Source organism: Hyaena hyaena, unplaced genomic scaffold (assembly GCF_003009895.1).
Source record: "Hyaena hyaena isolate Hyena2069 unplaced genomic scaffold, ASM300989v1 scaffold_36, whole genome shotgun sequence".
In the NCBI taxonomy this organism is placed as follows: domain Eukaryota; kingdom Metazoa; phylum Chordata; class Mammalia; order Carnivora; family Hyaenidae; genus Hyaena; species Hyaena hyaena.
In genome coordinates this window covers 3,861,375-3,876,760 of record NW_024080668.1, presented here as the reverse complement: position 1 = coordinate 3,876,760, position 15,386 = coordinate 3,861,375, and positions in this window count along the sequence as shown.

The window sequence follows — 15,386 nt, the reverse complement described above, 5'->3', positions numbered from 1 at the left end:
TTCTACCAGACATTTAAAACAGAATTAATCCCAATTCTTCTCAAGCTATTCCAAAAAATAGAAGTCGAAGGAAAACTCCCGGACTCATTTTATGAAGCCAGCATCACTCTGATTCCCAAGCCAGACAGAGATCCAACAAAAAAAGAGAACTATAGGCCAATATCCTTGATGAATACGGATGCAAAAATTCTCAACAAGATCCTTGCAAATCGAATCCAGCAGCATATCAAAAGAATCATCCACCAAGATCAAGTGGGATTCATTCCTGGGTTACAGGGCTGGTTCAACATTCGCAAATCAATCAATGTGATCCATCATATCAATAAAAGAAAAGATAAAAACCATATGATCCTGTCAATAGATGCAGAAAAAGCATTTGACAAAATACAGCATCCCTTCTTAATAAAGACTCTCGAGAAAGTTGGGATAGAAGGAACCTACTTAAACATCATCAAAGCCATCTATGAGAAGCCTTCAGCTAACATCATCCTCAACGGGGAAAAACTGAGAGCTTTCCCCCTGAGATCAGGAACACGACAGGGATGTCCACTCTCACCACTGTTGTTTAACATAGTGCTGGAAGTCCTAGCATCAGCCATCAGACAACAAAAGGAAATCAAAGGCATCAGAATTGGCAAAGAGGAAGTCAAACTTTCACTCTTCGCAGATGACATGATACTCTACATAGAAAACCCGACAGACTCCACCAGAAGCCTACTAGAACTGATCCAAGAATTCAGCCAAGTTGCAGGGTACAAAATCAACGTACAGAAATCGGTTGCATTTTTATACACCAATAATGAAGCAACAGAAAGAGAAATCAAGAAACTGATCCCATTCACAATTGCACAAAAAACCATAAAATACCTCGGAATAAACCTAACCAAGGATACAAGAGATCTGTATGATGAAAACTATAGAAAACTTATGAAGGAAATTGAAGAAGACACAAAGAAATGGAAAAACATTCCATGCTCATGGATAGGAAGAATAAATATAGTTAAGATGTCATTACTACCTAAAGCACTCTACACATTCAATGCAATTCCAATCAAAATTGCACCAGCATACTTCTCAAAACTAGAACAAACTATCCAAAAATTTGTATGGAACCACAAAAGACCCCGAATAGCCAAAGTAATACTGAAAAATAAAACCAAAACGGGAGGTATCACCATCCCAGACTTCAGCCTCTACTACAAAGCTGTCATCCTCAAGACAGTATGGTATTGGCACAAAAACAGACACATAGACCAATGGAACAGAATTGAGAACTCAGAAGTGGACCCAAAAGTATACAGCCAACTGATCTTTGACAAAGCAGGAAAGAATATCCAATGGAAAAAAGACAGCCTTTTTAACAGATGGTGTTGGGAGAACTGGACAGCAACATGCAGAAGAATGAAACTAGATCATTTTCTCACACCATGCACAAAAATCAACTCAAAATGGATAAAGGACCTGAACGTGAGACAGGAAACTATCAACACCCTAGAGGAGAAAGCAGGAAACAACCTCCTTGACCTCCACCGCAGCAACTTCTTACTTGACACATCCCCAAAAGCAAGGGAATCAAGAGCAAAAATAAACTGTTGGGACCTCATCAAGATTAAAAGCTTCTGCACAGCCAAGGAAACAACCCAGAAAATTAATAGGCAACCAACGGAATGGGAAAAGATAGTTGCAAATGACATATCAGATAAAGGGTTAATATCCAGAATCTATAAGGAACTCACCAAACTACACGCCCGAAAAACAAACAACCCAGTGAAGAAATGGGCAGAAGACATGAACAGACACTTCTCCAAAGAGGACATCCAGATGGCCAACAGACACATGAAACGATGCTCAGCATCCCTCCTCATCAGGGAAATACAAATCAAAACCACACTGAGATACCACCTCACGCCAGTCAGAGTGGCTAAAATGAGCAAATCAGAGAACTCTAGATGCTGGCGAGGATGTGGAGAAACGGGCACCCTCCTACACTGTTGGTGGGAATGTAAACTGGTACAGCCCCTCTGGAAAACAGTGTGGAGGTTCCTCAGGAAACTAACAATAGAACTCCCTTATGACCCAGCAATAGCACTGCTAGGAATTTACCCAAGGGATACAGAAATGCTGAGGCATAGGAGCACATGTACCCCAATGTTCATAGCAGCACTCTCCACAATAGCTAAAACATGGAAAGAGCCTAAGTGTCCATCAACAGATGAATGGATCAAGAAGATGTGGTTTATCTATACCATGGAATACTACATGGCAATGAGAAACAATGAAATCTGGCCATGTGTAGCAACATGGATGGACCTTGAGGGTGTTATGCTGAGCGAAATAAGTCAGGCAGAGAAGGACAAATATCATATGTTTGCACGTATAGGAGGATTAGGAGGAACTTGACGGAGGAACAAGCGGGAGAAGAAGGGCGGAAATGGTGGGGGAAAGGGAGAGAGGCAAACCATGAGAGACTCTTGAATGCTGACAAAAACTGAGGACTGATGGATGTGGGGGGGAGGGGGGATGGGCATGGAGGAGGGCACTTTGGGGATGAGCACTGAGTGTTATGTAGAAACTAATTTGACAATAAACTATTTGTAAAAAAAAAAAAAAAAAAAAAAGTACAAAAGAGAGAATAAGAGATATAGAGCACAAGAAAGCCTAATATGAATTTAAAGTCCTAAAATAATAGAAAATAGGATGTAAGAAATAGTTGATAAGACAATGACTGAGAATTTTCACAAACTAATAAAAGACATCAAATCATGAATTTAAAATTCATATTAAGGATAAATGAAAAGATACTCGTAAGTAGGCATGCCATTATCAAAGTGCTAAAAACTAAACACATACACAAAAATCTTGATAACAGCCAGAGAAAATATCAGCTTACTCCCAAAGGGCCTCTTACTCTCAATATCTAAAGAATATCTACAAATCAAGGAGTCCCTGGCTGGCTCAGCTGGAAAAGCATGTGACTCTTGATCTCAGGGTCATGAGTTTGAGCCCCATGTTGGGTGTAGAGATTATTTAAATAAATAAAAACCTAAAAAATAAATAAAAGTTCACTGCACTGCATGTAAGAATATCTACAAATCAATTACAATTTTAAAAGCAAAAACTTGGGGCGCCTGGGTGGCTTAGTCGGTTAAGGGTCCGACTTTCGCTTAGGTCATGATCTCGCGGTTCGTGGGTTCGAGCCCCGCGTCGGGCTCTGTGCTGACTGCCAGCTCAGAGCCTGGAGCCTGTTTCAGAGTCTGTGACTCCTTCTCTCTCTGACCTTCCCCTGCTCACGCTGTCTCTGTCTCTCTCTCTCTCTCTCTCTCTCTCTCTCTCCTAGAAATAAATAAAACATTAAAAAAAAAATTTAAAAGCAAAAACTTAACAAAGGACAAGAAATTTGCACAGGCAATTTACAAAACAGTGTCTTCAAGTGACCATAAATTTATAAAACATTCTCAGCTTCACTAATCATCAACAAAATATAAATTGACAGAGACAAGGGCACTATGTAATGAAAAAGGGATCAGTTTAGCAAGACGATGTAACAGTTGTAAATATCTATGCTCCAAATAGAGAAGAACTTAAATATATACATCAAATATTAACACACAAGAAGGGAGAAATTGACAGTAATAAAATAATAGTAGGGGAAGTTAAAACACCAATGGATAGATCTTACAGACAAAAAAATCAATAAGGAAACAGTGGCCTTAAACAACACATTAGACCAGATAGAATTAATAGCTATATACAGAAAGAACATTCACCCAACAACAAAATACACATTCTTTTCAAGTGCTCAGGGAACATTCTCCAGGATAGATCACATAACTATCCTAATCAAGTGGGATTTATTCCAGGGATGCAAGGATGGCTCAATACCCACAAGAACAAGTCTCAATAAATTTAATAAGATTGAATTTGTGTTAAGTATCTTTTCTAACCACAGTATCTTAAACTAGAAATAAATTACAAGGGAAAAATGGGAAAAAAACCCAACACATGGAGGCTAAATAACATACAAAAAACATGCTATTATAAACAACTGGTGGTCAGTGAAGAAATCAAAGAAGAAATTTAAAAATACCTGAAGACAAATGAAAATGAAAACACATTCTAAAAACATGTGGGATGTATCAAAAGAAAATAAGAAAGAAGTTTATAGTAATATGATCCTACCTCAGGAAATAAGAAAAATCTTCAATAAACAATCTGACCTTATACCTGAAGGAACTAGGAAAAGAACAAAGCCCCAAATTAGAAGAAAATAATAAAGATCAGAGCACAAATAAATGAAATAGAAATTTAAAAAAAAGAAAGAAAAACTAAGAATTGGTTGTTTGGAAAAATAAACAAAATTCATAAATCTTTAGCCAGACTCATCAAGAATAAAAGAACACCTAAATAGATAAAGTCAGAAAAAATGTTACAACCAACACCACAGAAATGCAAAGCCTTATATGGTGACATTGTAAGAATTATAATAATATAATTATATGCCAAGTTTGACAACCTAGAATAAATGAATAAATTTCTAGAAATATACAATCTTCCAAAGACTGAATCAAGAAGAAGGAAAAAAAAGCTGAACAGACCAATTACAAATCATGAAATTAAATCTGTAATGAAAAATTCCTCCCAAAAAGCCAAGGGACAGATGGATCCATAGGTGAATTCCACATTTAGTTAAAAGTTTATTATTATACTTGCCAAATTATTCAAAAATTTGAAGAGGAAGAAACACTTTCAAATTTATTCTATGAGGCCAGCATTACCCTGATACCCCAAAACCAGACACTACAAAATAATTAAATTACAGCCCAATATCTGATAAACATAAGGGAAAATCCTCAACAAAATATTAGCAAACCAAATTTAATAATACATTAAAAGGATCAAACACCATGACCAAGTGGGATTTATTCCAGGGATGCAAGGATGGCTCAATACCCACAAATCGAGGTGCCTGGGTAGCTCAGTTGGCTGAGCATCTAACTCTTGATTTTGGGTCCAGTCATGATCTTACAGTCATGAGACTGAGCCCCACATTGGGCTCTGTACTAACAGTGTGGAGCCTGCTTGGGAATCTCTGTCTTCCTCCCACTCTGCCCCTCCCCTGCTTGCACTCTCTCTTTCAAAATAAAATAAACATTAAAAACTTTTTTAAATCCACAAATCAACATGAAACACCAAATTAACAAAATGAAGCATAAAAATCATATGGTCATTTCAATAGATGGAGAAAAAACATTTTACAAAGAAAAACATACATTCATTATTTTAAAAAAAAAAACTCTCAACAAAGAGAGATAAAAACTCTCAACAAACTGGACCTAGAGGGAACATACCTCATAACGTTCACATATGAAAAACCCACAAGCAACAGTATATTTTTCAATGGGGAAAAGCTCAAAGTGTTTCCTCTAAGATCAGAAACAAGGATACCTACTCTCAACACTTTTATTCAACAGAGTACTGAAAGTCCTAGCCACAGTAATCAGACAAGAAATAAAAGACATCCAAATTGAAAAAAAAATAAGTAAAACTGTCACCATTTGCAGATGTCATGATATTACACATAAAACCCTAAAGATCCCGCCAAAAGACTATTAGAACTGATAAATTCTGCAAAGTTTCAGAATACAAAAATATACATAAATCTGTTGTGTTTCTATACCCTAATAACCAACTATCAGAAAGAGAAATTAACAATCCCATTCACAATGACGTCAAAATAATAAAATACCTAGGAACAAATGTAATCAAGAAAATGAAAGACCTGTACTCTGAAAATGTGAAGATACTGATGAAAGAAATTACAGACAACAGGGGCGCCTGGGTGGCTTAGTCGGTTAAGCATCGGACTTTCGCTTAGGTCATGATCTCGCGGTTCGTGGGTTCGAGCCCCACGTCGGGCTCTTTGCTGACTGCCAGCTCAGAGCCTGGAGCCTATTTCAGAGTCTGTGTCTCCCTCTCTCTCTGACCCTCCCCTGCTCACGCTGTCTCTCTCTCTCCTAGAAATAAATAAAAATTAAAAAAAATTAAAAAAAAAGAAATTACAGACAACACAAATAGAAAGATATACTGTGCTCACAGATAAGACTATTGTAGTCCACACTATCCAAAGCAATCTCTAGATTCAGTGCAATCACTAGTGAAATTCCATCATTTTTCACAGCTCTGTAGTAAATAGTCCTTTTTGTAAAGTTTATTTATTTTTTGAGAGACAGTGAGAGCACAAGCGCACATGAGTTGGGGAGGGGCGGAGAGAAAGAATCCCAAGCAGGCTCCACACTGTCATAATGGAGTTCAATGTGGGGCTCAAACTCACAAACTGTGAGATCATGACCTGAGCCAAAATCGAGAGTTGGACACTTAACTTACTGAGCCACCCAGGTGCCCCTAGAATAAACAATCCTAAAAGTTGTACAGAACCACAGATGACCCAAAATATCCAAAGCAATTCTGAAAAAGAACAACTGGAGGTATCAAATTCCCTGACTTTAAGATATGCTACAAGGGTACAAAAATCAAAACAGTATGGTACTGGTATAAAAACACACATAGATCAAAAGAACAGAGAGCTCAGAGATAAACCCACATTTATATGGTCAATTAATCTTAGATGAAGGAGGCAAGAACATACAAAGGGGAAAAAACAATCTTCAATAAATGGAACCAGGAAAACTGGATAGATACATGCAAATGAATGAAGTTGGACCACCTTCTTATACCACACACAAAAATAAACTCAAAATGGATTAAAGACCAAAATGTGAGACCTAAAACCATAAAACTCCTAAAAGAAAACATAGGTAATAAACCCTGGGCATATATTAGTAGTATTCTTTTTTAATCTCTCTCTCGTCAGGCATGGCAACAAAAGAAAAAAAATTAAAAGTTGGGACTACATTAAACTAAAAAGTTTTTGCACACCAAAGAGAACTATTAACTAAACAAAAAAGCAACCTACTGAATGGGAGGAGTATTTGCAAATGATAAATCCAAAAAGAAGTTAACACTCAAAACATATAAAGAATTTAATTCAATTACAAAGAAACAATCAATTTAAAAATGGACAGAGGATCTGTACAGATCTTTTCTCAAAGAAGACATGCAGATGGTCAATGGGCACATGTAAATATATTCAACATCACTAATCATCAGGGAAATGCAAATCAAAGCCACAATGAGGTATCACCTCACAATAGAACAGCTATTAACAAAAAGACAAGAAATAACAAGTGTTGGCAAGAATGTGGAGAAAAGGGTACTCCCATGAACTGTTGGTGGAAATGGAAATTAGTATAGACACTATGAAAACGGTATGGAGGTTCTTCAAAAAACTAAAAATAGGGGTGCCTGGGTGGCCCAATCAGTTAAGCATCTGACACTTCGTTTGGCTCAGCTCACGATCTCATGGTTAGTGGGACTGAGCTCTGCATCAGGCTCCGTGAGGACAGCAGGGGGCCTGCTTGGCATTCTTTCTCTCTCCTCTCTCTCTCTGCCCCTCCCCTGCTCAAGTGTACACTCTCTCAAAATAAATAAAATTTTTTAAGTTAAAAATAGAACTACCATGCAACCCAGCAATTCCACTCCTGGGTATTCATCCAAAGAAAATGAATAGAATAATTCAAAAAGATAAATGGAACCCATACATTCACTGCAGAATTACTGACAGTAGCCAAGATATGGAAGCAACCCAAGTGTCCACCAATCAATGACCGGATAAGGAAGATTTGGTATATACATACAATGGAATGTTACTTCATAAAAATGAATAGGGAGTAGCAAGCAGAGAGAACCAAAGCTATAGCACTAGAGAAACATGGGTGTAGGTCACAGGGCTGAGATGCAGGCCCACTAAGCCTGGGGTTTTCTCATAGGATTAGAGGTGGCCCCCTTCCCCATATTACCATCATGCCAACAGAACTCCAATGCAGCAACAATGGACGAAAGCTGCGGGAACTGTAAGACACAAACTCTGAGGAGGAATACTTAGGAAAGTGTGAAATCAAGAGGAGACAGAAACAAGGACACTAGAGGAATCTGAAGCCTCTGGCATCCACAGCTAAAGCAAACACTGAACTAAGTCCAACCCTAACTAGATCAATATCAATCTTTACACTAAAACCATTTTCAACAAAAGATTACAAGGCATATCAAAGGCAAGAAAATGCTCAGTCTAAAGGGAAAAGGTGATTAAATATGACCAACAAACAACAACAATACTGAACATATCATGGTCAAACTACCAAAATCAAAGACAAAATAATCTTCAAAAATGCGAGGGGCAGGGGGAACGAGAGAGGAGAAGTGTAGGAAAAAAACCCCATCAATTTATAATCCATATCCCGTGAAATTATCTTCCAAAACCAAAGGGGAAATATTTTCTCAAACGAAAAGTGAGGAAATTCATCACCACTAGACCTGTCCTGCAGGAAACCTGAAAAGTTCTAGGCATAAGGAAAATATCTAGGCCAGAAACTTGGATCTACGTAAAAAAGGGGAAAGCACCAGAGAAGGAATAAATGAAGACAAAATAAAATCCTGTATTTTCCTATTCTTAACTGATCTGAAAGATAACAGTTAATGTGTTTTTAAATCAATAATAGTAACAATGTATTGGGTGATTATGTATTGGGTAAGTAAGTAAAATGAATGATAACAGTGTCACAAGAGATGGAAAGGAAGAATTTAAATATTCTGTTAAAAGGTATCTGTACTTCACATCAAGTGGTATTGTGTTACTTGGAAGTGGACTTAGATTAAAAATGTATATTTCAAATTCTAGGAAACTGCTGAAGAAACTTTTAAAAGAAGTCTAATTGATATGCTAAGAGAGGACATAAGTGGAATCATATGAATCTGTAACATGTTCAATTAAAACCAGAGAAAGTGAAAATATTGTAGGGTGCCGGTAGGATAATAAAGAATAAATACAACAAATACAAAACAGTTACAAACATGGTAGAATGAAATCTAACTATATCATAATCACTTTACATTAGAATGACCAAAAGATATCAATTAAAAGACAGATTGTCAGAGTAAATTTAAAAAAAAAAAAAAAAAGGAAGACCCAACTATATGTTGTCTAGAAGAAACCTATTTTACATATAAAAACTCAAATAAAAGTAAAGGAGTGGGGGAAAAATACACCTGCTAATGCTAGTTAAAAGAAAGCTGGATTAGCTTTATTGATTTCAGACAACAAAGCAGGTTTCAGAATAAGGAAGTTTTCAAGGATAAAGAGAGGCATCACATAGTGATAAAGGGGTAAATTCTCTAAGAAGACACACCAATCCTAAACATGTATGCACCTAACAAAAGAATGGCAAAATACATGAGGCAAAAGCTGACAGAACTGAAAAGAGAACTAAACAAAGCTCCTAATACAGCTGGAGACTTCACACTCCTCACTAATTGATAGATCGAGGACCCAGAAAGTCAGTAAAGATACAGACGAGCTAAAGAGAAGAACCAGTCAACTTGATCTAATTGGCACTTATAGAATATATGCTATTTTATATATTATATAGTATTATATATTCTACACATTATAGAACGCCATCCAACAGAAGAACACATAGGTCACCAAGATATTTCACATTTGTGTCATTAAACACTCCTTAGCAAACTTAAAATAGAGATCACACAAAGTATATTCTCAGATCACAGTGGAATTACACTAAACATCAATTACAGAAAGATAACTAAAAAACCTCCAAGTATTTGGAAATTAACCAACATATTTCTAAAATAACCTACACGCCATAGAGGATGCCTCACATAAATTCAAATTATTTTGAACTACAGGAAATGAAAATACAAAGTATATAGGATGTAGCAGAAATAGTGCCTAGAGAAAAATTTTAACATTAAATCCATATATTAAAAAAAAGAAGAGGACCACCTGGGTGGCTTAGTCGGTTGAGCGTCCGACTTTCACTTGAGTTATGATCTCGCAGTTCATGGGTTCGGGCCCTGCGTCGGGCTCTGTGCTGACTGCCAGCTCAGAGCCTGGAGCCTATTTCAGAGTCTGTATTTCCCGCTCTCTCTGACCCTCCCCTGCTCACGCTGTCTCTCTCTCTCTCCTAGAAATAAATTTAAAAAACATTAAAAAAAATTTTTTTTAATTTAAAAAAGTTTTAAAAAAGAAGAAAGGTCTAAAACAAATAGGCTACACTTCCACCTAAGGAAACTGGAAGAAGAAAAAAGAGCAAATGGAGCCTAAAACAAGCAGAAGAATAGAAATTACAAAATTTAGAGTATATATCAATAAAACTGAAAACAGGAAAGTAAATTAGAAAAAAATGTAGTTCTTTGAAAAGATTATAAAATCAATAAGCCTCTAGACAGGTTAACAAGAGGGAGAACAGAGTGCACAAATTGCCAATATCAGAAATGAGAGTTTTCACTGATGCCACTAAGAATAAATCTATGCCCATAGATTTAGTAACTTGAGTGAAATGCACCAATCCCTTAAAAGACTCAGACTACCAAACTCATACAGGAATAGAGAACCTAAACAGATCCGCATCCATTAAAGAAATTGAGTCACTCTTTAATACTCCTACAAAAAGAATTAAAAAGCATCAGGCCCAGATTGTTTCACTAATTCCATCAGACATTGAACAAAGAGGGGCACCTGGATGGCTCAGTTGGTTAAGTGTCTGACTGCAGCTTAGGTCATGATCTCGCGGTTTGTGGGTTCAAGCTCACACCGAGCTCTGTGCCAACAACTCAGAGCCCAGAGCCTGCTTCAGATTCTGTGTCTCCCTCTCTCTCTACCCCTCCCCGGCTTATGCTGTGTCTCTCTGTCTCTCAAAAATGAATAAATATTTTAAAAAATCAAAATAAAATAAAATAGAAAAGAATTAGCACCAATTCTCCACTATCTTTTCCAGCAAATAGAAGCAGAGAAAATACTTTCCAACTTGGTTTATGAGATCAGCATTACTCTAACAGTAAAACCAGTTTAAAGACATCCAAAGAAAATTACAGGCCAATGTCTCTAACAGTGATGCAAAAAATTACAGTGACAAATTGAATCCAACAGCGTATAAAGACTGGTTCAACATTTAAAAATCACTCAGTGTAATTTGTCCCCATATCAACAGGCTGAAGAAGAAAACTCACATGATCACATCAACTGATGTAGACAAAACATTTGATAAAATCCAACACTCAAAAACGAAAAATTTCTTAGCAAACTGTAATTAATACAAACTTCTTCAATTTGACACAGAACATCTATAAAAACCTAGAGTCACCACCATACTTAATGGTAAAAGACAAAAAAGGCAAAGATGTCCTCTCCTACCCTTTACCCTTTCTGTTCTACCAGAAGTCCTAGCTAATCCCGTAAGAAAAGGAAATATAAAGTACAGGGATGTGGAAGGAAGAAAAAAAAAAAAGAAGAAAATTGTCTTTACTCAGAGACATGCCTGTCTATGTGGTAAATACCAGTATTTTTTAAAAAACAAAAAACCTCGTAGAACTCATAAGTGAGTGCAGCAAAGTCTCAGAACACAAGTTCAATAGGTGAAACTCACATGTCCTCCTATACACCAGCAATGAACTATTGGAATTCCACATTTTTCAAAAGACTATATCATACCATCCCCCAAAATGAAGTGCCTGAGTATAAATCTAATGAAAACGCACAGGATCTGTATGTGGAAAACTATAAAACACGAATGAAATAAATAAAGGATTTAAATAAATGGAGAGAGAGTATTGTTAAGATTTCGGTTCTTTCCATCTTGATCTACAGATTCACTGCAATCCAACCAAAATTCCAGCAAGCTGTTTTGTATGTGTCAACAAACTTATAAAGTTTACGTAATGCCATGAGCTATACTGAGTCCCTGTCAAAACTCATCCAGTACAGCCTTAACCTCAACGTGACTGTATTTGGAGATGGACATAATTAAGGTTAAAAAGGGTCTTACCTAAGAGTAGGTGCAATAGGACTAGAGTCCTTATAAAAGAGACACCTGAGAGCTTGCTTTCTCTCTGCCACCTGAGGACACAGTGTGAAGGCAGCTATCTGCAAAAGAGGAATAGGGCTCTCACCAGGCCCCAACCGTGTTGACACACTCATCTCACATTGCCAGCCTCTGAAACTGCGAGAAAATAAATTTCTGTTGTTTAAGCCACCAAGTTTATGGTATTTTGTTATGGTGGTCCAAGCTAATATATATAGAAAGGTAAAACCAAAACCAAAACCTAAAATAATAACCAATCCTGAAGAAGAATACAGCTGGAGTTCTCACCCTACCTGATGTTAAGAGTCACTGTAAATCTAAAGTACTCAACACAACATGATATGAATGAAAGAACAGACACCTACCTATCAGTGGAACAAAGAGCCCAGAGATAAACCCACATAAATAGAGCCAATTGATTTTTCAAAAAGGTGGAAAGGAATTCGACAGGAGAAAAACAGCAATATGAATCCACACACAGACCTTACACGTTACCCATAAGGTAGCTCAAAATGAAGCATAGAAAACAGAATATATGAAACTATAAAAACATCTAGAATAAAACATAAATGAAAACCTACATGACCTCGGGCTTCATGAGTATTTAAACAAGATCGGGCACGTTCAGGGTGGTATGTCCATAGACTGGGCTTCGTGAGTATTTAGATAGCACAAAAGCACGATCTATGAAAGAAAAAAAAAAAAAACGGGTAAGTTGGACTTCCTTAAAATAAAAGCATCTGCCCCCTGAAAGACACTGTTCAGAGGATGAAAAACTATACCACAGACTTGGAAAAATATTTGCAAAACATATCAGATAAATGACTTGTATCCAAAATATACAAACTCTTCAAACTCAACTATAATAACCTAATTAAAACTAAAACTAAAACCAAAACCCCAATACCCAAAGCCGGAATAATGTGAGCGGGAAAATAATGTAGCATTAGATTATAACCTAAACTATAAAATACCCATGAGTCCGTGCTGACATGAATAAATGAAGGAGAAGAGAAATCCCTCATGCAGAAGAATCCCAAATAATCTATGTATATCCTCTGCCCTGGATGAGTGGAGCGTAACTCCTTGATCCATACATGTAAGGCTATACACAGTGATTTCCTTCCCAAGAGTTGAGTATGGAAAGGGGGTGAGGAGTGGGACATGACTTCCCACAGAAGTAACCTAACAGCACCTCAGTCAAGTAATCAAGGTGAAATTCAACAGTGAGCAGTCATTGACAGTGTGTACCCTTGATATGATGTGATAAAAATGGCTCTTCATCTCTGTGATCTTCCTCCCAAAAACACATAACCCAAACCTAGTCATAAGTAAAACACTAGGCAAGTCCCAACTGAGGGACATTCTACAAAATACCTGACCCATCATGAAAAACAAACAAAAAGACCTGAGCAACTGTCACAGGCAAGAAGAAAAACTAAATGAAATATGGGATCAGAAATATGAATAACACAAAAAGGATTTTAGGGGCGCCTGGGTTGCTTAGTCGGTTAAGCGTCCGACTTTCGCTTAGGTCATGATCTCGCGGTTCGTGGGTTCGGGTCCCGCATCGGGCTCTGTGCTGACTGCCAGCTCAGAGCCTGGAGCCTGTTTCAGTCTGTGACTCCCTCTCTCTCTGACCCTCCCCTGCTCACGCTGTCTCTCTCTCTCTCGCCTAGAAATAAATAAAACATTAAAAAAAAAAAAAAGGATTTTAGATCAAAACTAAAGAAATCTATATAAACTATGGATTATGGCTAATAATATATCACTATTGGTTCACTGGTGACAAATGTACCATACAGTGTAAGACACTAATAACAGGAGAATCTGGATGTGAGAATAATATGGGAACTCTCTGTGCTACCTTAGCAATTTTTCTGCAAATCTAAATCCCATCTAACATAAGTTTATTTTTTTTAACCGAGTTGTGATTTTTATTTTATTTTCCTCAGTTTAAGACCAGGAAACTGACTATCTGAGAAGTTGAGTGACCCACTCAAGGCCACAGCATTAGCCAGCTGGCCCTGGAAGCCAAGTCTGTTGGGTTCCAGATCATTATATGGTTGTCTTTTCCCTTGGGCTACCAACAATACCGTTTTCTTATATATCTAACCATGACAAAAATTAAGGGGTGGTGGATAATGCATAAGGGATTTGAAGTTACTAAAAAAGCCTCAGTTCCAGGTGGGGAACATGGTCCTGTCCTGCCTATTCTACAACAGGTGGCTGGTCCTGCAGCTGTGACTCAGCTGTGCTAAGGTATGTACACACACACACACACACACACACACACACACACACACACACACTGCCAGATCCACCTGTGCAGCCTCCACCTTGTGTGGGGACTGTGACTCACCTCTCCTAGGGAATGTGCAGACGTACTTGGGTCCTGGACACCCTCCCCACGGCAACCTCTTCAAGGACCCCAGCGACTGGCTGCCTACACACATACTGCTGCTGCCTCAGCCTCCCTCGAGTTGCGAGTTGCGGGGGCGCCTGCCTTTATACCCAGCTGTGCCAGCTCCTTTTTGTCCTCCCCTAGCAGCAGGGGGCGCACAATGGCCTGTGTTTAAATCTTGCACAGGCTATAGTTTTCATCATACAGATCTCTTATATCCTTGGTTAGGTTTATTAATAGGTATTTTATGGTTTTTTGTGCAATTGTGAATGGGATCCGTTTCTTGATTTCTCTTTCTGTTGCTTCATTGTTGGTGCATAAAAATGCAACTGATTTCTGTACATTGATTTTGTACCCTGCAACTTTGCTGAATTCTTGGATCAGTTCTAGTAGGCTTCTGGTGGAGTCTGTCAGGTTTTCTATGTAGAGTATCATGTCATCTGCAAAAAGTGAAAGTTTGACTTCTATTTTGCCAGTTCTGATGCCTTTGATTTCCTTTTGTTGTCTGATGGCTGATGCTGGGACTTCCAGCACTATGTTAAACAACAGTGCTGAGAGTGGACATCCCTGCCGTGTTCCTGATCTCAGGAGGAAAGCTCTCAGTTTTTCCCCCGTTGAGGATGACGTTAGCTGAGGGCTTCTCCTAGATGGCTTTTATGATGTTTAAGTATGTTCTTTCTATCCCGACTTTCTCAAGGGTCTTTATTAAGAAGGGATGCTATAGCACTCTCCACAATAGCTAAAACATGGAAAGAGCCTAAGTGTCCATCAACAGATGAATGGATCAAGAAGATGTGGTTTATCTATACAATGGAATACTACATGGCAATGAGAAACAATGAAATCTGGCCATGTGTAGCAACATGGATGGACCTTGAGGGTGTTATGCTGAGTGAAATAAGTCAGGCAGAGAAGGACAAATATCATATGTTTGCACATATAGGAGGATTAGGAGGAACTTGACGGAGGAACAAGGGGGAGAAGAAGGG